General features: G+C 59.9%; 1 long non-coding RNA gene and 5 other non-coding genes across 6 annotated transcripts; 5 read left to right on the forward strand and 1 right to left on the reverse strand.

Annotated features, from left to right (window-relative positions):
* The first annotated feature begins 615 nt into the window (after window positions 1–615).
* On the forward strand, window positions 616–734 carry LOC142876606 (5S ribosomal RNA). The gene has a single exon (XR_012923506.1). It is a non-coding gene; the product is annotated as a 5S ribosomal RNA (ribosomal RNA).
* A 3,778-nt stretch (window positions 735–4,512) lies between these two features.
* On the forward strand, window positions 4,513–4,631 carry LOC142876607 (5S ribosomal RNA). The gene has a single exon (XR_012923507.1). It is a non-coding gene; the product is annotated as a 5S ribosomal RNA (ribosomal RNA).
* A 3,771-nt stretch (window positions 4,632–8,402) lies between these two features.
* Window positions 8,403–8,521, forward strand: LOC142876608 (5S ribosomal RNA). Its single transcript, XR_012923508.1, has one exon. It is a non-coding gene; the product is annotated as a 5S ribosomal RNA (ribosomal RNA).
* Window positions 8,522–12,299: 3,778 nt separating this feature from the next.
* On the forward strand, window positions 12,300–12,418 carry LOC142876609 (5S ribosomal RNA). The gene has a single exon (XR_012923509.1). It is a non-coding gene; the product is annotated as a 5S ribosomal RNA (ribosomal RNA).
* A 3,302-nt stretch (window positions 12,419–15,720) lies between these two features.
* Window positions 15,721–18,512, reverse strand: LOC142876381 (uncharacterized). Its single transcript, XR_012923286.1, has 2 exons — window positions 18,002–18,512; window positions 15,721–17,027 (listed from the first exon to the last, which is right to left on the reverse strand). It is a non-coding gene; the product is annotated as an uncharacterized LOC142876381 (long non-coding RNA).
* Window positions 18,513–21,950: 3,438 nt separating this feature from the next.
* On the forward strand, window positions 21,951–22,069 carry LOC142876611 (5S ribosomal RNA). Its single transcript, XR_012923510.1, has one exon. It is a non-coding gene; the product is annotated as a 5S ribosomal RNA (ribosomal RNA).
* Window positions 22,070–23,899: the final 1,830 nt, after the last annotated feature.

The raw sequence follows: 23,899 nt of genomic DNA on the forward strand, positions 1-23,899 counted from the left end.
GAAGCGGTGCCGGCAGTTCTCCACGGGCTTGGGCGTTTTCCAGAGGTAGGAGATGGAGGGGACTGATTTCTTCAGCGCCCCCCAAACCACGCCACCCCACCCCACCCATGGGACACATCCCCAGAGAGAGACGCCCCATACACTGGCTGTGCCCCAGCCCTGGCCCGGGGGAATAGGCGGCAGCCCACCCACAGGGCGAGGGGGGGGGCGCAGCTGAAAGGGGTTGTGGGGGAGGGCGGCCCCTGGCTGGGGTCAAAGGGCGAGCGTCCCGCGCGTGCGCAGTCAGCGGCAGCGACGCGCTGGGGGTGGGCAGCGGGTAGGTGAAGGAGGCCGGGCGAGGAGACGAGGGGGGCTGGGAGGGCTCCACCTTGGCGAGTCCAGCCGTGGAGGCGCATCTTGTGTGAGTGTGAGTGAGTGTGAGTGTGTGTGTGTGTGTATAGAGAGACAGCCCCCCACCCCGCCCCGCCCCGCCCCGCCCATCACCCCCGTCCCTGGGAGCCCGCGGGACCCGGCCGGCCCGGCCCCGCCCGGCGCGGGGCCTGGGGCGGGAGGCGGCGGCGGGGAAGCCCAGAGAGGCTCGGCTTCTCGAGCGGGGCAGGGGCGCCCTCCGCCGCCGTCTAGGGCCACACCACCCTGAACGCCCCCGATCTCGTCTGGTCTCGGAAGCTAAGCAGGGTCGGGCCTGGTTAGTACTTGGATGGGAGACCGCCTGGGAATACCGGGTGCCACAGGCTGCTGCTTTTTTTTTTTTTTTTTTTCTTGCCTCTTGTTCTGTCCCCTTTCTGGGAGCGCGGCGGCGGCCCGGGGTGGGGGTCACCCCCACCCTCAGCGCCCGCGCGGTGCCTGGCGCCCCAGCCCGCACCGTGGGGCCTCCTCTTGTCCCAAGCCGCGACACCGCCGCCACGCGGCAGCATGCGTGGCTTCTGGACTGTCAGGTCTCAGACCAAAGGTCTGCTCTGTGGGAACCGACACGCTGGAGGAAACCTTGAGAGTCTGAGAGGGGAGGGAGTTCCAGAAGAAGGCCAGGATGTCATTTTGAGGGAGTATGTGACCAGAACTCATCCCGTTGCTTTTGGGGTTCTATGGGCTACACGCAGGAATCTTTGGTGGTGGCACCTGATGTTGGGGGATCCGGAGTCACACCCAGACCTGCTCCACAGGCCTCCTTTTACTTTTCTCTTCGGATTCATTATTTTTAAAAAGTGTCTCTTACCTCTAGGATTGCATTTTCTTTTCTCTCTCTTTTCAAGCAGATGATGGGAGTACAAGTATTCAGGTGACATGTGTTGCCCGTGCCGCCCTCCCCCCTGTGTTCTTTTTTTTTTTTTTTTTTGAGACAGAGTCTCGTTTTGCTGCCCAGGCTAGAGTGAGTGCCATGGCGTCAGCCTAGCTCACAGCAACCTCAATCTCCGGGCTCAAGCAATCCTGCTGCCTCAGCCTCCCGAGTAGTTGGGACTACAGGCATGCACCACCACGCCCGGCTGTGTTTTTCTCTATATATTAGTTGGCCAATTAATTTCTTTCTATTTTTAGTAGAGACGGGGTCTCGCTCTTGCTCAGGCTGGTTTCGAACTCCTGACCTGGAGCAATCCGCCCGCCTCGGCCTCCCAGAGAGCTAGGATTACAGGCGTGAGCCACCGCGCCCGGCCCCCCCTGTGTTCTTATTCATATACCTCTCATGTTGTTCCAGCGTATTGTGGGGGTACCAATGTTAAGGTCGGGTGCCTTGCCCTCTCCAAGCCTCCCCCCTCGGGTCAGAGCTTCAAGTGCGCCCATCCCCCAGTCGGTGCGCACCCACCCCATGCCTAATGGATGTGTATGCCCCTCCCCTCCCCCCACCCGCCCGCCCGACACCCACCCGATGAAGGTGATTCCTCTCTGTCCACTTAGGCGTCCATCCGTTCGTACCAATTTGCTGGTGAGCGCGCTCACGTGGTGCTCGTGTGTCCATTCTTGGGATACTTGGCTTACTGGAACGGGTTCCAGCTCTGGCCAGGAGAACACGAGAGGCGCCCTCTCACCGCTGCTCCTCACAGCCGAATGGCACTCCGTGGTGTCCACGCGCCACATTTTATTGATGCACTCCTGGATGGATGGGCACTCGGGTCGCTTCCACGTCTTTGGGATTGTGAATTGTGCCCTAACTGTAACCCTAACCCTTACCCAGCCCGTCTCCTCTGCCCCTGCCTGACGCACTCCTCCCCGGCCAGGCCCGTCACTGTCCTGGGCCCCCGCCTGACCGGCTCCTCCCCGCCCGGCCGGTCACCGTCCTCTGCCCCTGCCTGACACGCTCCTTCCCGCCCGGCCTCTCACCATCCTCGGCCCCTGCCTGACCGGCTCCTCCGTCGCCTGGGCCTTCCAAGGGCTTGGTGTGGATGCTGCTTCCAGGAAGCCCTCCAGAAACCCGGCAGCAGGGTGGCCGCAGCAGTCTCCAGCAGCCGTCCCTAAGTCGCGTGAGTGCGGGGGACGTGCCCCCGCTGTGCCGCGGGGGCCCAGCCTGGTGTCTTCCCTGAGGCCCTGCGGCTGCCAGCTGGGCTGCCGCTCCCCGCAAGGGGAGAGCCGCGGAGGTGGGGACCGCCTCCTGATGGGGACGTACACGCAGCTCTCCACGTCGGATTCCGGGGCTCTCTGTCCTGCCCGAAGGCCCAGCTGGCCTGCGGGTCCTTAGAGTGGCAAAAACCTCCGAAAACTGAGACTGAGGGTCCGGTGGGTGTCTGCACTTTTGTGCTGGGCACCCCAGGGAGGCCCGGGGGCTGGCTGGACAACGTGGTCTGCTGGGCGGGGGGGGGGGGGGGGGGGTTGGAGGAGCAACTGATGCCCTTTGCACTTTGGGTAGCAAGAGTCTGAGGTGTCTCTGAGCCCTGTGCCCTGTGGGGGCGGGGCGGGGGGGAGGAGGAGGAGGAGGAGGAGGAGGTGGGAAGGGCCGGGGCCTGCAGTCCTGTTCCCGGGGTGGCACGGCAAGTGGCTTCTTCCACAGGCTGCTTGGCCTGGGCTCCCTGCACCTGGGCCTTTGGAGGACCGGCCCTGTGCTTGCCAACACTTCCTGCAGGGACCCAGAGCTGGGAGGTGGCATCTCTCAGCCCTGGGTCGGGCAGAGCCCCAGCGGGCCATGCCCACAACCTCTCTCAGCACCGGTCCCCCAGAAGGCTCCTTTGGGACCAGGATTCTCTTGCGGTGACTCTTTAAGGTCTGGCCCCTGGATGGAGGGGCACCAGGAGTAGAGGAGCAGGAAGGGGAAGGGGGTGGCCATGCGAGGGGACACTTTGAGGCCAAGTCCCAGCTTCAGCCTGATCCTCCTGGGAACCCCGCTCTGAGACAAGGAGCCGGGCTTCGCATTCCCACAGCAGCCAGTCGTGGGCTGAGGACACCTGGGGCGTTGGGAACTCCCTGGCTTCTCCTTGGTTTAACATCTAGAGCTGCTTGTGAATCGCGCCGCCACACACACCCGAGCGCAGGTGTCTTCCGCACAGACTGCGGGCCTCGCTCTTCTGAATGCCGCTAGCTCGCCACCCACCCACGGGTGAACCTGGTCAGGGTGCTTTCTCTCAGGGGCAGACTCTTTTCCGGGCGGGCTACCGGTGTCTCTGTTTGCTCGTTTCTTTCTTCCATTTCGGGAAAGTCTTCCTTGCTGGGTGTGGAAATCTCCTATGCCTTCCCTCGCCTATTCTGTCAGCTTTAAAATTCTCCTTCAGTTGCCACCCTGACAGATGGATTAGGAAACTCTTTCCGGTGCACTCATTAGTGAAATGACCTCCAGGAAGCTGGAATCCAATATCTAATGGCCGATTTTTAGCGAGTCCACACGCCAGGGTGGTCGGGGTCCAATGCAGCCCCGGCCAGGCCCAGGCCCGTTGGACTGGGCCACAGGAGGACACGGAGGAGGGTCCCGGCCCCCACGAAGCGGTGCCGGCAGTTCTCCACGGGCTTGGGCGTTTTCCAGAGGTAGGAGATGGAGGGGACTGATTTCTTCAGCGCCCCCCAAACCACGCCACCCCACCCCACCCATGGGACACATCCCCAGAGAGAGACGCCCCATACACTGGCTGTGCCCCAGCCCTGGCCCGGGGGAATAGGCGGCAGCCCACCCACAGGGCGAGGGGGGGGGCGCAGCTGAAAGGGGTTGTGGGGGAGGGCGGCCCCTGGCTGGGGTCAAAGGGCGAGCGTCCCGCGCGTGCGCAGTCAGCGGCAGCGACGCGCTGGGGGTGGGCAGCGGGTAGGTGAAGGAGGCCGGGCGAGGAGACGAGGGGGGCTGGGAGGGCTCCACCTTGGCGAGTCCAGCCGTGGAGGCGCATCTTGTGTGAGTGTGAGTGAGTGTGAGTGTGTGTGTGTGTGTATAGAGAGACAGCCCCCCACCCCGCCCCGCCCCGCCCCGCCCATCACCCCTGTCCCTGGGAGCCCGCGGGACCCGGCCGGCCCGGCCCCGCCCGGCGCGGGGCCTGGGGCGGGAGGCGGCGGCGGGGAAGCCCAGAGAGGCTCGGCTTCTCGAGCGGGGCAGGGGCGCCCTCCGCCGCCGTCTAGGGCCACACCACCCTGAACGCCCCCGATCTCGTCTGGTCTCGGAAGCTAAGCAGGGTCGGGCCTGGTTAGTACTTGGATGGGAGACCGCCTGGGAATACCGGGTGCCACAGGCTGCTGCTTTTTTTTTTTTTTTTTTTCTTGCCTCTTGTTCTGTCCCCTTTCTGGGAGCGCGGCGGCGGCCCGGGGTGGGGGTCACCCCCACCCTCAGCGCCCGCGCGGTGCCTGGCGCCCCAGCCCGCACCGTGGGGCCTCCTCTTGTCCCAAGCCGCGACACCGCCGCCACGCGGCAGCATGCGTGGCTTCTGGACTGTCAGGTCTCAGACCAAAGGTCTGCTCTGTGGGAACCGACACGCTGGAGGAAACCTTGAGAGTCTGAGAGGGGAGGGAGTTCCAGAAGAAGGCCAGGATGTCATTTTGAGGGAGTATGTGACCAGAACTCATCCCGTTGCTTTTGGGGTTCTATGGGCTACACGCAGGAATCTTTGGTGGTGGCACCTGATGTTGGGGGATCCGGAGTCACACCCAGACCTGCTCCACAGGCCTCCTTTTACTTTTCTCTTCGGATTCATTATTTTTAAAAAGTGTCTCTTACCTCTAGGATTGCATTTTCTTTTCTCTCTCTTTTCAAGCAGATGATGGGAGTACAAGTATTCAGGTGACATGTGTTGCCCGTGCCGCCCTCCCCCCTGTGTTCTTTTTTTTTTTTTTTTTGAGACAGAGTCTCGTTTTGCTGCCCAGGCTAGAGTGAGTGCCATGGCGTCAGCCTAGCTCACAGCAACCTCAATCTCCGGGCTCAAGCAATCCTGCTGCCTCAGCCTCCCGAGTAGTTGGGACTACAGGCATGCACCACCACGCCCGGCTGTGTTTTTCTCTATATATTAGTTGGCCAATTAATTTCTTTCTATTTTTAGTAGAGACGGGGTCTCGCTCTTGCTCAGGCTGGTTTCGAACTCCTGACCTGGAGCAATCCGCCCGCCTCGGCCTCCCAGAGAGCTAGGATTACAGGCGTGAGCCACCGCGCCCGGCCCCCCCTGTGTTCTTATTCATATACCTCTCATGTTGTTCCAGCGTATTGTGGGGGTACCAATGTTAAGGTCGGGTGCCTTGCCCTCTCCAAGCCTCCCCCCTCGGGTCAGAGCTTCAAGTGCGCCCATCCCCCAGTCGGTGCGCACCCACCCCATGCCTAATGGATGTGTATGCCCCTCCCCTCCCCCCACCCGCCCGCCCGACACCCACCCGATGAAGGTGATTCCTCTCTGTCCACTTAGGCGTCCATCCGTTCGTACCAATTTGCTGGTGAGCGCGCTCACGTGGTGCTCGTGTGTCCATTCTTGGGATACTTGGCTTCCTGGAACGGGTTCCAGCTCTGGCCAGGAGAACACGAGAGGCGCCCTCTCACCGCTGCTCCTCACAGCCGAATGGCACTCCGTGGTGTCCACGCGCCACATTTTATTGATGCACTCCTGGATGGATGGGCACTCGGGTCGCTTCCACGTCTTTGGGATTGTGAATTGTGCCCTAACTGTAACCCTAACCCTTACCCAGCCCGTCTCCTCTGCCCCTGCCTGACGCACTCCTCCCCGGCCAGGCCCGTCACTGTCCTGGGCCCCCGCCTGACCGGCTCCTCCCCGCCCGGCCGGTCACCGTCCTCTGCCCCTGCCTGACACGCTCCTTCCCGCCCGGCCTCTCACCGTCCTCGGCCCCTGCCTGACCGGCTCCTCCGTCGCCTGGGCCTTCCAAGGGCTTGGTGTGGATGCTGCTTCCAGGAAGCCCTCCAGAAACCCGGCAGCAGGGTGGCCGCAGCAGTCTCCAGCAGCCGTCCCTAAGTCGCGTGAGTGCGGGGGACGTGCCCCCGCTGTGCCGCGGGGGCCCAGCCTGGTGTCTTCCCTGAGGCCCTGCGGCTGCCGGCTGGGCTGCCGCTCCCAGCAAGGGGAGAGCCGCGGAGGTGGGGACCGCCTCCTGATGGGGACGTACACGCAGCTCTCCACGTCGGATTCCGGGGCTCTCTGTCCTGCCCGAAGGCCCAGCTGGCCTGCGGGTCCTTAGAGTGGCAAAAACCTCCGAAAACTGAGACTGAGGGTCCGGTGGGTGTCTGCACTTTTGTGCTGGGCACCCCAGGGAGGCCCGGGGGCTGGCTGGACAACGTGGTCTGCTGGGCGGGGGGGGGGGGGTTGGAGGAGCAACTGATGCCCTTTGCACTTTGGGTAGCAAGAGTCTGAGGTGTCTCTGAGCCCTGTGCCCTGTGGGGGCGGGGCGGGGGGGAGGAGGAGGAGGAGGAGGAGGAGGTGGGAAGGGCCGGGGCCTGCAGTCCTGTTCCCGGGGTGGCACGGCAAGTGGCTTCTTCCACAGGCTGCTTGGCCTGGGCTCCCTGCACCTGGGCCTTTGGAGGACCGGCCCTGTGCTTGCCAACACTTCCTGCAGGGACCCAGAGCTGGGAGGTGGCATCTCTCAGCCCTGGGTCGGGCAGAGCCCCAGCGGGCCATGCCCACAACCTCTCTCAGCACCGGTCCCCCAGAAGGCTCCTTTGGGACCAGGATTCTCTTGCGGTGACTCTTTAAGGTCTGGCCCCTGGATGGAGGGGCACCAGGAGTAGAGGAGCAGGAAGGGGAAGGGGGTGGCCATGCGAGGGGACACTTTGAGGCCAAGTCCCAGCTTCAGCCTGATCCTCCTGGGAACCCCGCTCTGAGACAAGGAGCCGGGCTTCGCATTCCCACAGCAGCCAGTCGTGGGCTGAGGACACCTGGGGCGTTGGGAACTCCCTGGCTTCTCCTTGGTTTAACATCTAGAGCTGCTTGTGAATCGCGCCGCCACACACACCCGAGCGCAGGTGTCTTCCGCACAGACTGCGGGCCTCGCTCTTCTGAATGCCGCTAGCTCGCCACCCACCCACGGGTGAACCTGGTCAGGGTGCTTTCTCTCAGGGGCAGACTCTTTTCCGGGCGGGCTACCGGTGTCTCTGTTTGCTCGTTTCTTTCTTCCATTTCGGGAAAGTCTTCCTTGCTGGGTGTGGAAATCTCCTATGCCTTCCCTCGCCTATTCTGTCAGCTTTAAAATTCTCCTTCAGTTGCCACCCTGACAGATGGATTAGGAAACTCTTTCCGGTGCACTCATTAGTGAAATGACCTCCAGGAAGCTGGAATCCAATATCTAATGGCCGATTTTTAGCGAGTCCACACGCCAGGGTGGTCGGGGTCCAATGCAGCCCCGGCCAGGCCCAGGCCCGTTGGACTGGGCCACAGGAGGACACGGAGGAGGGTCCCGGCCCCCACGAAGCGGTGCCGGCAGTTCTCCACGGGCTTGGGCGTTTTCCAGAGGTAGGAGATGGAGGGGACTGATTTCTTCAGCGCCCCCCAAACCACGCCACCCCACCCCACCCATGGGACACATCCCCAGAGAGAGACGCCCCATACACTGGCTGTGCCCCAGCCCTGGCCCGGGGGAATAGGCGGCAGCCCACCCACAGGGCGAGGGGGGGGGCGCAGCTGAAAGGGGTTGTGGGGGAGGGCGGCCCCTGGCTGGGGTCAAAGGGCGAGCGTCCCGCGCGTGCGCAGTCAGCGGCAGCGACGCGCTGGGGGTGGGCAGCGGGTAGGTGAAGGAGGCCGGGCGAGGAGACGAGGGGGGCTGGGAGGGCTCCACCTTGGCGAGTCCAGCCGTGGAGGCGCATCTTGTGTGAGTGTGAGTGAGTGTGAGTGTGTGTGTGTGTGTATAGAGAGACAGCCCCCCACCCCGCCCCGCCCCGCCCCGCCCATCACCCCCGTCCCTGGGAGCCCGCGGGACCCGGCCGGCCCGGCCCCGCCCGGCGCGGGGCCTGGGGCGGGAGGCGGCGGCGGGGAAGCCCAGAGAGGCTCGGCTTCTCGAGCGGGGCAGGGGCGCCCTCCGCCGCCGTCTAGGGCCACACCACCCTGAACGCCCCCGATCTCGTCTGGTCTCGGAAGCTAAGCAGGGTCGGGCCTGGTTAGTACTTGGATGGGAGACCGCCTGGGAATACCGGGTGCCACAGGCTGCTGCTTTTTTTTTTTTTTTTTTTCTTGCCTCTTGTTCTGTCCCCTTTCTGGGAGCGCGGCGGCGGCCCGGGGTGGGGGTCACCCCCACCCTCAGCGCCCGCGCGGTGCCTGGCGCCCCAGCCCGCACCGTGGGGCCTCCTCTTGTCCCAAGCCGCGACACCGCCGCCACGCGGCAGCATGCGTGGCTTCTGGACTGTCAGGTCTCAGACCAAAGGTCTGCTCTGTGGGAACCGACACGCTGGAGGAAACCTTGAGAGTCTGAGAGGGGAGGGAGTTCCAGAAGAAGGCCAGGATGTCATTTTGAGGGAGTATGTGACCAGAACTCATCCCGTTGCTTTTGGGGTTCTATGGGCTACACGCAGGAATCTTTGGTGGTGGCACCTGATGTTGGGGGATCCGGAGTCACACCCAGACCTGCTCCACAGGCCTCCTTTTACTTTTCTCTTCGGATTCATTATTTTTAAAAAGTGTCTCTTACCTCTAGGATTGCATTTTCTTTTCTCTCTCTTTTCAAGCAGATGATGGGAGTACAAGTATTCAGGTGACATGTGTTGCCCGTGCCGCCCTCCCCCCTGTGTTCTTTTTTTTTTTTTTTTTTGAGACAGAGTCTCGTTTTGCTGCCCAGGCTAGAGTGAGTGCCATGGCGTCAGCCTAGCTCACAGCAACCTCAATCTCCGGGCTCAAGCAATCCTGCTGCCTCAGCCTCCCGAGTAGTTGGGACTACAGGCATGCACCACCACGCCCGGCTGTGTTTTTCTCTATATATTAGTTGGCCAATTAATTTCTTTCTATTTTTAGTAGAGACGGGGTCTCGCTCTTGCTCAGGCTGGTTTCGAACTCCTGACCTGGAGCAATCCGCCCGCCTCGGCCTCCCAGAGAGCTAGGATTACAGGCGTGAGCCACCGCGCCCGGCCCCCCCTGTGTTCTTATTCATATACCTCTCATGTTGTTCCAGCGTATTGTGGGGGTACCAATGTTAAGGTCGGGTGCCTTGCCCTCTCCAAGCCTCCCCCCTCGGGTCAGAGCTTCAAGTGCGCCCATCCCCCAGTCGGTGCGCACCCACCCCATGCCTAATGGATGTGTATGCCCCTCCCCTCCCCCCACCCGCCCGCCCGACACCCACCCGATGAAGGTGATTCCTCTCTGTCCACTTAGGCGTCCATCCGTTCGTACCAATTTGCTGGTGAGCGCGCTCACGTGGTGCTCGTGTGTCCATTCTTGGGATACTTGGCTTACTGGAACGGGTTCCAGCTCTGGCCAGGAGAACACGAGAGGCGCCCTCTCACCGCTGCTCCTCACAGCCGAATGGCACTCCGTGGTGTCCACGCGCCACATTTTATTGATGCACTCCTGGATGGATGGGCACTCGGGTCGCTTCCACGTCTTTGGGATTGTGAATTGTGCCCTAACTGTAACCCTAACCCTTACCCAGCCCGTCTCCTCTGCCCCTGCCTGACGCACTCCTCCCCGGCCAGGCCCGTCACTGTCCTGGGCCCCCGCCTGACCGGCTCCTCCCCGCCCGGCCGGTCACCGTCCTCTGCCCCTGCCTGACACGCTCCTTCCCGCCCGGCCTCTCACCATCCTCGGCCCCTGCCTGACCGGCTCCTCCGTCGCCTGGGCCTTCCAAGGGCTTGGTGTGGATGCTGCTTCCAGGAAGCCCTCCAGAAACCCGGCAGCAGGGTGGCCGCAGCAGTCTCCAGCAGCCGTCCCTAAGTCGCGTGAGTGCGGGGGACGTGCCCCCGCTGTGCCGCGGGGGCCCAGCCTGGTGTCTTCCCTGAGGCCCTGCGGCTGCCGGCTGGGCTGCCGCTCCCCGCAAGGGGAGAGCCGCGGAGGTGGGGACCGCCTCCTGATGGGGACGTACACGCAGCTCTCCACGTCGGATTCCGGGGCTCTCTGTCCTGCCCGAAGGCCCAGCTGGCCTGCGGGTCCTTAGAGTGGCAAAAACCTCCGAAAACTGAGACTGAGGGTCCGGTGGGTGTCTGCACTTTTGTGCTGGGCACCCCAGGGAGGCCCGGGGGCTGGCTGGACAACGTGGTCTGCTGGGCGGGGGGGGGGGGGGTTGGAGGAGCAACTGATGCCCTTTGCACTTTGGGTAGCAAGAGTCTGAGGTGTCTCTGAGCCCTGTGCCCTGTGGGGGCGGGGCGGGGGGGAGGAGGAGGAGGAGGAGGAGGAGGTGGGAAGGGCCGGGGCCTGCAGTCCTGTTCCCGGGGTGGCACGGCAAGTGGCTTCTTCCACAGGCTGCTTGGCCTGGGCTCCCTGCACCTGGGCCTTTGGAGGACCGGCCCTGTGCTTGCCAACACTTCCTGCAGGGACCCAGAGCTGGGAGGTGGCATCTCTCAGCCCTGGGTCGGGCAGAGCCCCAGCGGGCCATGCCCACAACCTCTCTCAGCACCGGTCCCCCAGAAGGCTCCTTTGGGACCAGGATTCTCTTGCGGTGACTCTTTAAGGTCTGGCCCCTGGATGGAGGGGCACCAGGAGTAGAGGAGCAGGAAGGGGAAGGGGGTGGCCATGCGAGGGGACACTTTGAGGCCAAGTCCCAGCTTCAGCCTGATCCTCCTGGGAACCCCGCTCTGAGACAAGGAGCCGGGCTTCGCATTCCCACAGCAGCCAGTCGTGGGCTGAGGACACCTGGGGCGTTGGGAACTCCCTGGCTTCTCCTTGGTTTAACATCTAGAGCTGCTTGTGAATCGCGCCGCCACACACACCCGAGCGCAGGTGTCTTCCGCACAGACTGCGGGCCTCGCTCTTCTGAATGCCGCTAGCTCGCCACCCACCCACGGGTGAACCTGGTCAGGGTGCTTTCTCTCAGGGGCAGACTCTTTTCCGGGCGGGCTACCGGTGTCTCTGTTTGCTCGTTTCTTTCTTCCATTTCGGGAAAGTCTTCCTTGCTGGGTGTGGAAATCTCCTATGCCTTCCCTCGCCTATTCTGTCAGCTTTAAAATTCTCCTTCAGTTGCCACCCTGACAGATGGATTAGGAAACTCTTTCCGGTGCACTCATTAGTGAAATGACCTCCAGGAAGCTGGAATCCAATATCTAATGGCCGATTTTTAGCGAGTCCACACGCCAGGGTGGTCGGGGTCCAATGCAGCCCCGGCCAGGCCCAGGCCCGTTGGACTGGGCCACAGGAGGACACGGAGGAGGGTCCCGGCCCCCACGAAGCGGTGCCGGCAGTTCTCCACGGGCTTGGGCGTTTTCCAGAGGTAGGAGATGGAGGGGACTGATTTCTTCAGCGCCCCCCAAACCACGCCACCCCACCCCACCCATGGGACACATCCCCAGAGAGAGACGCCCCATACACTGGCTGTGCCCCAGCCCTGGCCCGGGGGAATAGGCGGCAGCCCACCCACAGGGCGAGGGGGGGGGCGCAGCTGAAAGGGGTTGTGGGGGAGGGCGGCCCCTGGCTGGGGTCAAAGGGCGAGCGTCCCGCGCGTGCGCAGTCAGCGGCAGCGACGCGCTGGGGGTGGGCAGCGGGTAGGTGAAGGAGGCCGGGCGAGGAGACGAGGGGGGCTGGGAGGGCTCCACCTTGGCGAGTCCAGCCGTGGAGGCGCATCTTGTGTGAGTGTGAGTGAGTGTGAGTGTGTGTGTGTGTGTATAGAGAGACAGCCCCCCACCCCGCCCCGCCCCGCCCCGCCCCGCCCATCACCCCCGTCCCTGGGAGCCCGCGGGACCCGGCCGGCCCGGCCCCGCCCGGCGCGGGGCCTGGGGCGGGAGGCGGCGGCGGGGAAGCCCAGAGAGGCTCGGCTTCTCGAGCGGGGCAGGGGCGCCCTCCGCCGCCGTCTAGGGCCACACCACCCTGAACGCCCCCGATCTCGTCTGGTCTCGGAAGCTAAGCAGGGTCGGGCCTGGTTAGTACTTGGATGGGAGACCGCCTGGGAATACCGGGTGCCACAGGCTGCTGCTTTTTTTTTTTTTTTTTTTCTTGCCTCTTGTTCTGTCCCCTTTCTGGGAGCGCGGCGGCGGCCCGGGGTGGGGGTCACCCCCACCCTCAGCGCCCGCGCGGTGCCTGGCGCCCCAGCCCGCACCGTGGGGCCTCCTCTTGTCCCAAGCCGCGACACCGCCGCCACGCGGCAGCATGCGTGGCTTCTGGACTGTCAGGTCTCAGACCAAAGGTCTGCTCTGTGGGAACCGACACGCTGGAGGAAACCTTGAGAGTCTGAGAGGGGAGGGAGTTCCAGAAGAAGGCCAGGATGTCATTTTGAGGGAGTATGTGACCAGAACTCATCCCGTTGCTTTTGGGGTTCTATGGGCTACACGCAGGAATCTTTGGTGGTGGCACCTGATGTTGGGGGATCCGGAGTCACACCCAGACCTGCTCCACAGGCCTCCTTTTACTTTTCTCTTCGGATTCATTATTTTTAAAAAGTGTCTCTTACCTCTAGGATTGCATTTTCTTTTCTCTCTCTTTTCAAGCAGATGATGGGAGTACAAGTATTCAGGTGACATGTGTTGCCCGTGCCGCCCTCCCCCCTGTGTTCTTTTTTTTTTTTTTTTTGAGACAGAGTCTCGTTTTGCTGCCCAGGCTAGAGTGAGTGCCATGGCGTCAGCCTAGCTCACAGCAACCTCAATCTCCGGGCTCAAGCAATCCTGCTGCCTCAGCCTCCCGAGTAGTTGGGACTACAGGCATGCACCACCACGCCCGGCTGTGTTTTTCTCTATATATTAGTTGGCCAATTAATTTCTTTCTATTTTTAGTAGAGACGGGGTCTCGCTCTTGCTCAGGCTGGTTTCGAACTCCTGACCTGGAGCAATCCGCCCGCCTCGGCCTCCCAGAGAGCTAGGATTACAGGCGTGAGCCACCGCGCCCGGCCCCCCCTGTGTTCTTATTCATATACCTCTCATGTTGTTCCAGCGTATTGTGGGGGTACCAATGTTAAGGTCGGGTGCCTTGCCCTCTCCAAGCCTCCCCCCTCGGGTCAGAGCTTCAAGTGCGCCCATCCCCCAGTCGGTGCGCACCCACCCCATGCCTAATGGATGTGTATGCCCCTCCCCTCCCCCCACCCGCCCGCCCGACACCCACCCGATGAAGGTGATTCCTCTCTGTCCACTTAGGCGTCCATCCGTTCGTACCAATTTGCTGGTGAGCGCGCTCACGTGGTGCTCGTGTGTCCATTCTTGGGATACTTGGCTTACTGGAACGGGTTCCAGCTCTGGCCAGGAGAACACGAGAGGCGCCCTCTCACCGCTGCTCCTCACAGCCGAATGGCACTCCGTGGTGTCCACGCGCCACATTTTATTGATGCACTCCTGGATGGATGGGCACTCGGGTCGCTTCCACGTCTTTGGGATTGTGAATTGTGCCCTAACTGTAACCCTAACCCTTACCCAGCCCGTCTCCTCTGCCCCTGCCTGACGCACTCCTCCCCGGCCAGGCCCGTCACTGTCCTGGGCCCCCGCCTGACCGGCTCCTCCCCGCCCGGCCGGTCACCGTCCTCTGCCCCTGCCTGACACGCTCCTTCCCGCCCGGCCTCTCACCATCCTCGGCCCCTGCCTGACCGGCTCCTCCGTCGCCTGGGCCTTCCAAGGGCTTGGTGTGGATGCTGCTTCCAGGAAGCCCTCCAGAAACCCGGCAGCAGGGTGGCCGCAGCAGTCTCCAGCAGCCGTCCCTAAGTCGCGTGAGTGCGGGGGACGTGCCCCCGCTGTGCCGCGGGGGCCCAGCCTGGTGTCTTCCCTGAGGCCCTGCGGCTGCCGGCTGGGCTGCCGCTCCCCGCAAGGGGAGAGCCGCGGAGGTGGGGACCGCCTCCTGATGGGGACGTACACGCAGCTCTCCACGTCGGATTCCGGGGCTCTCTGTCCTGCCCGAAGGCCCAGCTGGCCTGCGGGTCCTTAGAGTGGCAAAAACCTCCGAAAACTGAGACTGAGGGTCCGGTGGGTGTCTGCACTTTTGTGCTGGGCACCCCAGGGAGGCCCGGGGGCTGGCTGGACAACGTGGTCTGCTGGGCGGGGGGGGGGGTTGGAGGAGCAACTGATGCCCTTTGCACTTTGGGTAGCAAGAGTCTGAGGTGTCTCTGAGCCCTGTGCCCTGTGGGGGCGGGGCGGGGGGGGGGAGGAGGAGGAGGAGGAGGAGGAGGTGGGAAGGGCCGGGGCCTGCAGTCCTGTTCCCGGGGTGGCACGGCATGTGGCTTCTTCCACAGGCTGCTTGGCCTGGGCTCCCTGCACCTGGGCCTTTGGAGGACCGGCCCTGTGCTTGCCAACACTTCCTGCAGGGACCCAGAGCTGGGAGGTGGCATCTCTCAGCCCTGGGTCGGGCAGAGCCCCAGCGGGCCATGCCCACAACCTCTCTCAGCACCGGTCCCCCAGAAGGCTCCTTTGGGACCAGGATTCTCTTGCGGTGACTCTTTAAGGTCTGGCCCCTGGATGGAGGGGCACCAGGAGTAGAGGAGCAGGAAGGGGAAGGGGGTGGCCATGCGAGGGGACACTTTGAGGCCAAGTCCCAGCTTCAGCCTGATCCTCCTGGGAACCCCGCTCTGAGACAAGGAGCCGGGCTTCGCATTCCCACAGCAGCCAGTCGTGGGCTGAGGACACCTGGGGCGTTGGGAACTCCCTGGCTTCTCCTTGGTTTAACATCTAGAGCTGCTTGTGAATCGCGCCGCCACACACACCCGAGCGCAGGTGTCTTCCGCACAGACTGCGGGCCTCGCTCTTCTGAATGCCGCTAGCTCGCCACCCACCCACGGGTGAACCTGGTCAGGGTGCTTTCTCTCAGGGGCAGACTCTTTTCCGGGCGGGCTACCGGTGTCTCTGTTTGCTCGTTTCTTTCTTCCATTTCGGGAAAGTCTTCCTTGCTGGGTGTGGAAATCTCCTATGCCTTCCCTCGCCTATTCTGTCAGCTTTAAAATTCTCCTTCAGTTGCCACCCTCACAGATGGATTAGGAAACTCTTTCCGGTGCACTCATTAGTGAAATGACCTCCAGGAAGCTGGAATCCAATATCTAATGGCCGATTTTTAGCGAGTCCACACGCCAGGGTGGTCGGGGTCCAAAGCAGCCCCGGCCAGGCCCTGGCCCCTTGGACTGGGCCACAGGAGGACACGGAGGAGGGTCCCGGCCCCCACGAAGCGGTGCCGGCAGTTCTCCACGGGCTTGGGCGTTTTCCAGAGGTAGGAGATGGAGGGGACTGATTTCTTCAGCGCCCCCCAAACCACGCCACCCCACCCTGTCGCGCCCGCCTCGCCAGCAAGGAAGACGCGGCAACAGGAGTTCTTCTGACCGTGCTTTAATGGGGTTCCCTTTAAACTTACATGATGCGAAAGACCCAGCCCGGCAGCGCGCAGGCCACTATATACCCCAGAAGTACAACCCCTAAGCTGGGATAGGCCGCTCAACTGTCGAGCCACCAAAGCATTAGCCCATATCAGGACCCTTTGTTTGCATTCTCGCGCCACAGGGCAACCGACAATTATGCGTGCGCTGAACTTGTTAGCTGCTCTAGGCAAAGCCGGAAACAGGCGCCAACTTGTAATGGCGTTGACACCGCGCCCCACATCTCCCCCTGTTTTATTAATTTAATGAGAGCTGAGCAACCGTTCAGCACCATCCTTCGACCGTGCGATCAAGGTTGCAGAGCCTCACTTTCACCAGCAACCACCTATCCTCGTGCAATGAGCACAACTCGGAGGTGTGCAAAGGCTGGCTGTGGGATAGGAGACATGCCTTATTTGGTGCAATGGGAGAGACCCCTCAGAGTGCAAAGGCCATGTCTACTAAAATACCTGGGGGTAGGAGCGGGTGCAACCCAAAACTAGGCTAACCTTTTAGCATGGTCAACCACACCTGTGCAGACTGTCTCAGTTCAAGCGCAGCAAATGTCTGTGCCAATACCACATGGTCCGTGGCTGCAAGACCGAAACAAAGTCAGAGCTAGGAGCTTCAACAGGAACAGGAATGTATCTAGGCAAGCAAGTAACAATGGCAGAGGGGTGAGGCACGGCATTTTAACACAATGTATAATTGCACGTATTAGAGGAACAATTCACATGTGTACCAGAGGGTTTTTCCGTGGATACTACCCAGATAAACGGGGGCCAAACCCAGACAGGTATAGGGGCAAAGGTCGCGTTTTGCCCTCCCGCAATCACCCTCACAGAACCTTTAAAAGAGTCGCTAGGATTCCATGCGAAACTAGCATTCCTTGCCATACCCCCAGCCACCAATGGACAGGGGGGCCAAGTCTGTGCAGCTTCCGTTAACCCCACACAAAACACAAAGTCCCCTTCAAGGAGAAGGATCTATTTCCCTTCAGTTTACTACTCTGTGTGTCCAACGGCATGTACGCAGTGTCCAAGGAAACATTAGTAGAAAAGAAGCGAGGGAAAATTGGTGAGTTATGTGTCACAGGCATCGGCAGAGGAGGCACTGACAGGATCCTCCAGCGTGGCTCCGCTGCCGTCCTCGCGATCATCCATGCTGTCGTCAGGAGGAGTAGCCAGCACGTCTTCATGCTGCTCCAGAGGCTGCTGCACCGTTCTGGTCAGCCGCGTGGGCACCCAGATGGGATTGTCCTGGTCCTGTGGAAAAATACAAATAGCTCCCCTGGATCTCATTAACACTGGATCCGGGCCTTTCCATAGATTAGACAACACATCTTTCCACTTCACTAATTCTTTCTGTGGCGGAGCAGGCGTGACATGCCTGTCTGCTGCCGAACGTCCCTTGACATCTAAATTTAAAAAATTTAAAGTAAAGAGAGCAAAGGAAAGGCGTCCTTTGGGTGATAGCCCTAGCTGTAGGGCATCTCCCCCTTTTTGTTTTTGTAAGTACATTTTGAGCGTGCCGTGAGCACGTTCCACGATGCCTTGCGCTTGAGGGTTGTAGGGAAGACCGGTACGGTGCTCCACACCCAAGCGAGTGCAAAACTGCTGAAAAGATTTTGAGGTATAAGCCGGGCCATTATTTGTCTTAATAACCCGGGGCTTGCCCCAGGCTGCCCAAGCTTCTAGGCAGTGAATGATAACGTAACTTGCCTTTTCTCCAGCCAGAGGCGTGGCATGAAGGACGCCTGAGCACGTGTCAACAGACACGTGAACATACTGAAGCTTTCCAAAGGATGGGACATGAGTTACATCCATTTGCCACATATGTAGAGGACGCAAACCCCTAGGATTTACGCCTGTATGAACAATAGTGCGATAAGGAGCACAATTTGGACATTGCAGTACAATTTCACGAGCATCTGCACGTGTGATGTTGAACTTAAGTCGTAAGGTTTCAGCTGGCACATGATAAAGTTTATGAAAGTCTATGGCGGCGGCGTGGCCATCAGACACCCAGAGGGCGCGAGTGGTGCGATCTGCCATAGCATTTCCTGCAGCCATAGGTCTAGGTAACAAGGAATGAGCTCTGATATGCTGAATGGAAAATGGGTTTTTCCTATTTTGAATAGTATTCCTAATTTCTGTAAATACAGAAAAGACAGTACTCTTGGCACGCCATCATCATAATGACACAAGAGAATATCATCTATATAGTGTATAATTTTTACCTTTGAAAACTTCTGCCTAACCGGCTGGATAGCTGAGGCCACATAAAGTTGGCACATAGTGGGACTGTTAGCCATGCCCTGAGGCAAAACCTGCCATTGATATCTTGCATCAGGCTGCTCATGGTTTATGGAAGGAAGCGTGAATGCAAATCTGCTTTTATCTTGTGGATGCAAGGGAATAGAGAAAAAACAGTCTTTAATGTCCAAGATAATTAGACTCCAATGTTTAGGCAAAGCTGAGAGAAGGGGCAGTCCTCTTTGAACAGGCCCCATAAGCTGCATCTGGGCATTAATTGCTCTAAAGTCATGCAACAGTCTCCATTTACCAGACCTTTTCTTAATCACAAAAATAGGAGTATTCCAAGGAGAATGAGAGGGTTCAAGATGCCCAAGAGTAAGCTGCTCTTGCACTAGCTTATGGGCCGCGAGTAACTTTTCAGAGGGTAAGGGCCACTGAGGTACCCACACTGGCTCCTCTGTATTCCAGGGTATGGGCAGAGGATCCCCAGCGGCGAGCAGCCTCCAAGAAAAACCCAGCCCTTGCTTAGAAGGTCGTGGCACAGGCTCTATAGGTTCAGTTCTTCCCTGCAAGTTCCTCCCAAGCCCTTTACCTGGGACACAGCCCATGCCCTTCATCAGCTTTTGACTTTGAACAGAATAGTCATTGGTCAATTTGAAGTCCAATTGCCGTAGCAAATCTCTACCCCAAAGATTCACAGGCAAAGGCAGAACATAAGGTTGAAAACTACCCTCTCTACCCTCATTATCCTTCCATTTCAGCGTCTGGGCGCTGATCACTGGAGAGGATGCATATCCCAATCCCTGCAGAGTCTGAGCTGAGGGGGCCAATGGCCACGTTTTTGGCCACCAGCGTTCAGAAATTATACTAGTGTCAGCTCCTGTATCTAGGAGGCCTGTAAATGTCTTTCCTTGTATGGTTAAGTCCATAGTAGGACGTTCATCTAAATTCAATGACAAATATGCACAGTTTCCTCCAGAGGAGCCAAAACCTTTTTCTCCTCTGATTTTTTGTTTACTAGGGAATAAAGAATGGAGGCTAGGTAAAATTAGCAACTGTGCTATCCGGTCTCCTGGATATATGGAAACTATGCCTCTAGTGGAAGAGCAAAGAATTTTTACTTGCCCTTCAAAATCTGAATCAATAACTCCTGGGTGAATTATTAATCCCTGCAGAGTTGATGAAGACCTGCCGAGGATGAGTCCTACCGTATTATTAGGTAACGGTCCCTTAAAATCAGATGGGACCGGCTGGCACCCCATGAGGGGGGTTAATACTGTTGTGGTGGTGGCACAGAGGTCCAATCCTGCAGAACCTTTAGTGGCTCTCCTTGGCTCCCCGGAGGCGCTAGGAGCGACCTCTCCTGGGTATTCCCCTGCATGGCCCCATATATTTGCGGGCCCTGGGGTCGGGGGCCCCACCATCCGTTTTTTTGCTTAGGTACAGGCTTTCCATTTTGATCCCGAACTATGGGATTTCCATCCTTATCCTTCATCGAGCGACATTCAGAAGCCCAATGTCGCCCCTTGCCACAGGTAGGGCAGATGCCTGGCTGTTTGTTAGAGGAGCTCCCTTGCTTAGGAGGTGCTCTACATTGCCTTTTAAGGTTCCCAGGTTTGCCACAATTGTAGCAATTGCGTTCCTGCTTTGCTTGAGCTGCTAAAACAGCGGCCGCCAGGCCACTATTGGTCAGGGGACCCCCTATCTCTCTGCATGCTTTTAGCCAGGCATTAAGGCCTTTATTCTTCCAAGGGGCAATTGCATTACGGCATTCCGTAGTGCACTGCTCAAAGGCAAGCTGCTCAATGAGCGGCATGGCTGTGTCTAGATCCCCAAATACCCTTCCTGCTGCCTCTACTAGCCTAGCTACAAAGTCTGAGAATGGTTCAGCAGGGGCCTGGATAATTTTTGTCAAGTTACCCCTGACCTCCCCACGATTGGGCAAGCTCTTCCACGCCTTAATGGCTATGGAGTTGATCTGGGCATATACCTCCTCTGGGTAGGCGACCTGATTGTTGACCCACTGCCCCTGCCCTGTGAGCATGTCAAAATTCCATGCTGGTTGCCCACGCTGGGCGTTTCTCCGGGATTGCTCCATGCACTCTTCCTGGTTAATGGACTTCCAATCTAAATACTGACCTGTAGTCAGTACTGCCTTGACGAGCTGACTCCAATCTCTGGGCGTCATTGCTGAATTGCCCAGTCTCTCTACCAAAGATAAGGTGTAGGAGGCCCCATGTCCCCAGTTTCGGACAGCCTCCGCCAGCTCTTTTAATTGCTTGGCGTTTACTGGCTCCCAGCCCCTTTGATTATCATTCTCAAAGACAGGAAAGGTAAGAAACAGCTCTTTTTGCTCTTCAGGGTGAATGAATGAAGCACCCTGCAGTGCACCTCTCTGCCTGGGGCTAACGCTTATTTCCTCATAAGGCAGGGCAGACGGAGATGGGCGGTACCGCTCATAACCTGCCGCTTCCTCTTCCAAAGTAGCTTCCTCCTCTGAATCTAGCTCCTCCCCCGCCTCCTCCCCTGAACTTGAGGAAGTAAGAGAAGAGGAAGAAGAGGAATCATCCTCAGAAATATTTAATTTTTTAAATTCTGACAGAAAAAGGCTATCTCCTCTGTCTTCTGTCCTGTCCTTTCCTTTGTTATTTTTATTCCTGGTACTTTTACATTTCTTTCTCTCCCTTTTCTTCTTTCTCTCCCTTTGCAGGTCGGGCTGCGCTATCCCTCCCTGCATTTTCCTTTTTTGAGCTCTATATTCCTTTTTTCCACCTTTTACCGCGGTACCTCCCTTACTGCTTCTCTCTGAGCTTGCTTCTTGCAAGTCACTCAGTGCACTTTGGCTAGCTGCTACGCGCGGGCCTGAAGTCTCATCATACAGGCATTTCATGATAATAGGCCACAAAAAGTGCCGCAGCAGAATATTACCCATTTTTTGGAAGCAGGGGAGTTTTGGCCGTCCCACACGTCAGTTCTGAACTCACCTCTGTCGAGGTCGTCTCCGCTGGTGCCTCAAAGTTGTTTCAAGTTCCCGGGTTTCGGCACCACTTGTCGCGCCCGCCTCGCCAGCAAGGAAGACGCGGCAACAGGAGTTCTTCTGACCGTGCTTTAATGGGGTTCCCTTTAAACTTACATGATGCGAAAGACCCAGCCCGGCAGCGCGCAGGCCACTATATACCCCAGAAGTACAACCCCTAAGCTGGGATAGGCCGCTCAACTGTCGAGCCACCAAAGCATTAGCCCATATCAGGACCCTTTGTTTGCATTCTCGCGCCACAGGGCAACCGACAATTATGCGTGCGCTGAACTTGTTAGCTGCTCTAGGCAAAGCCGGAAACAGGCGCCAACTTGTAATGGCGTTGACACCGCGCCCCACACCACCCCACCCATGGGACACATCCCCAGAGAGAGACGCCCCATACACTGGCTGTGCCCCAGCCCTGGCCCGGGGGAATAGGCGGCAGCCCACCCACAGGGCGAGGGGGGGGCGCAGCTGAAAGGGGTTGTGGGGGAGGGCGGCCCCTGGCTGGGGTCAAAGGGCGAGCGTCCCGCGCGTGCGCAGTCAGCGGCAGCGACGCGCTGGGGGTGGGCAGCGGGTAGGTGAAGGAGGCCGGGCGAGGAGACGAGGGGGGCTGGGAGGGCTCCACCTTGGCGAGTCCAGCCGTGGAGGCGCATCTTGTGTGAGTGTGAGTGAGTGTGAGTGTGTGTGTGTGTGTGTATAGAGAGACAGCCCCCCACCCCGCCCCGCCCCGCCCCGCCCCGCCCCGCCCCGCCCATCACCCCCGTCCCTGGGAGCCCGCGGGACCCGGCCAGCGAACTCAACCGGCCCGGCCCGGCCCGGCCCGGCGCGGGGCCTGGGGCGGGAGGCGGCGGCGGGGAAGCCCAGAGAGGCTCGGCTTCTCGAGCCGGGCAGGGGCGCCCTCCGCCGCCGTCTAGGGCCACACCACCCTGAACGCCCCCGATCTCGTCTGGTCTCGGAAGCTAAGCAGGGTCGGGCCTGGTTAGTACTTGGATGGGAGACCGCCTGGGAATACCGGGTGCCACAGGCTGCTGCTTTTTTTTTTTTTTTTTTTTTCTTGCCTCTTGTTCTGTCCCCTTTCTGGGAGCGCGGCAGCGGCCCGGGGTGGGGGTCACCCCCACCCTCAGCGCCCGCGCGGTGCCTGGCGCCCCAGCCCGCACCGTGGGGCCTCCTCTTGTCCCAAGCCGCGACACCGCCGCCACGCGGCAGCATGCGTGGCATCTGGACTGTCAGGTCTCAGACCAAAGGTCTGCTCTGTGGGAACCGACACGCTGGAGGAAACCTTGAGAGTCTGAGAGGGGAGGGAGTTCCAGAAGAAGGCCAGGATGTCATTTTGAGGGAGTATGTGACCAGAACTCGTCCCGTTGCTTTTGGGGTTCTATGGGCTACACGCAGGAATCTTTGGTGGTGGCACCTGATGTTGGGGGATCCGGAGTCACACCCAGACCTGCTCCACAGGCCTCCTTTTACTTTTCTCTTTGGATTCATTATTTTTAAAAAGTGTCTCTTACCTCTAGGATTGCATTTTCTTTTCTCTCTCTTTTCAAGCAGATGATGGGAGTACAAGTATTCAGGTGACATGTGTTGCCCGTGCCGCCCTCCCCCCTGTGTTCTTTTTTTTTTTTTTTTTTTTTGAGACAGAGTCTCGTTTTGCTGCCCAGGCTAGAGTGAGTGCCATGGCGTCAGCCTAGCTCACAGCAACCTCAATCTCCGGGCTCAAGCAATCCTGCTGCCTCAGCCTCCCGAGTAGTTGGGACTACAGGCATGCACCACCACGCCCGGCTGTGTTTTTCTATATATATTAGTTGGCCAATTAATTTCTTTCTATTTTTAGTAGAGACGGGGTCTCGCTCTTGCTCAGGCTGGTTTCGAACTCCTGACCTGGAGCAATCCGCCCGCCTCGGCCTCCCAGAGAGCTAGGATTACAGGCGTGAGCCACCGCGCCCGGCCCCCCCTGTGTTCTTATTCATATACCTCTCATGTTGTTCCAGCGTATTGTGGGTGTACCAATGTTAAGGTCGGGTGCCTTGCCCTCTCCAAGCCTCCCCCCTCGGGTCAGAGCTTCAAGTGCGCCCATCCCCCAGTCGGTGCGCACCCACCCCATGCCTAATGGATGTGTATGCCCCTCCCCTCCCCCCACCCGCCCGCCCGACACCCACCCGATGAAGGTGATTCCTCTCTGTCCACTTAGGCGTCCATCCGTTCGTACCAATTTGCTGGTGAGCGCGCTCACGTGGTGCTCGTGTGTCCATTCTTGGGATACTTGGCTTACTGGAACGGGTTCCAGCTCTGGCCAGGAGAACACGAGAGGCGCCCTCTCACCGCTGCTCCTCACAGCCGAATGGCACTCCGTGGTGTCCACGCGCCACATTTTATTGATGCACTCCTGGATGGATGGGCACTCGGGTCGCTTCCACGTCTTTGGGATTGTGAATTGTGCCCTAACTGTCACCCTACCCCTTACCCAGCCCGTCTCCTCTGCCCCTGCCTGACGCACTCCTCCCCGGCCAGGCCCGTCACTGTCCTGGGCCCCCGCCTGACCGGCTCCTCCCCGCCCGGCCGGTCACCTTCCTCTGCCCCTGCCTGACACGCTCCTTCCCGCCCGGCCTCTCACCATCCTCGGCCCCTGCCTGACCGGCTCCTCCGTCGCCTGGGCCTTCCAAGGGCTTGGTGTGGATGCTGCTTCCAGGAAGCCCTCCAGAAACCCGGCAGCAGGGTGGCCGCAGCAGTCTCCAGCAGCCGTCCCTAAGTCGCGTGAGTGCGGGGGACGTGCCCCCGCTGTGCCGCGGGGGCCCAGCCTGGTGTCTTCCCTGAGGCCCTGCGGCTGCCGGCTGGGCTGCCGCTCCCCGCAAGGGGAGAG

Source organism: Microcebus murinus, chromosome 15 (genome assembly GCF_040939455.1).
Source record: "Microcebus murinus isolate Inina chromosome 15, M.murinus_Inina_mat1.0, whole genome shotgun sequence".
NCBI lineage: Eukaryota > Metazoa > Chordata > Mammalia > Primates > Cheirogaleidae > Microcebus > Microcebus murinus.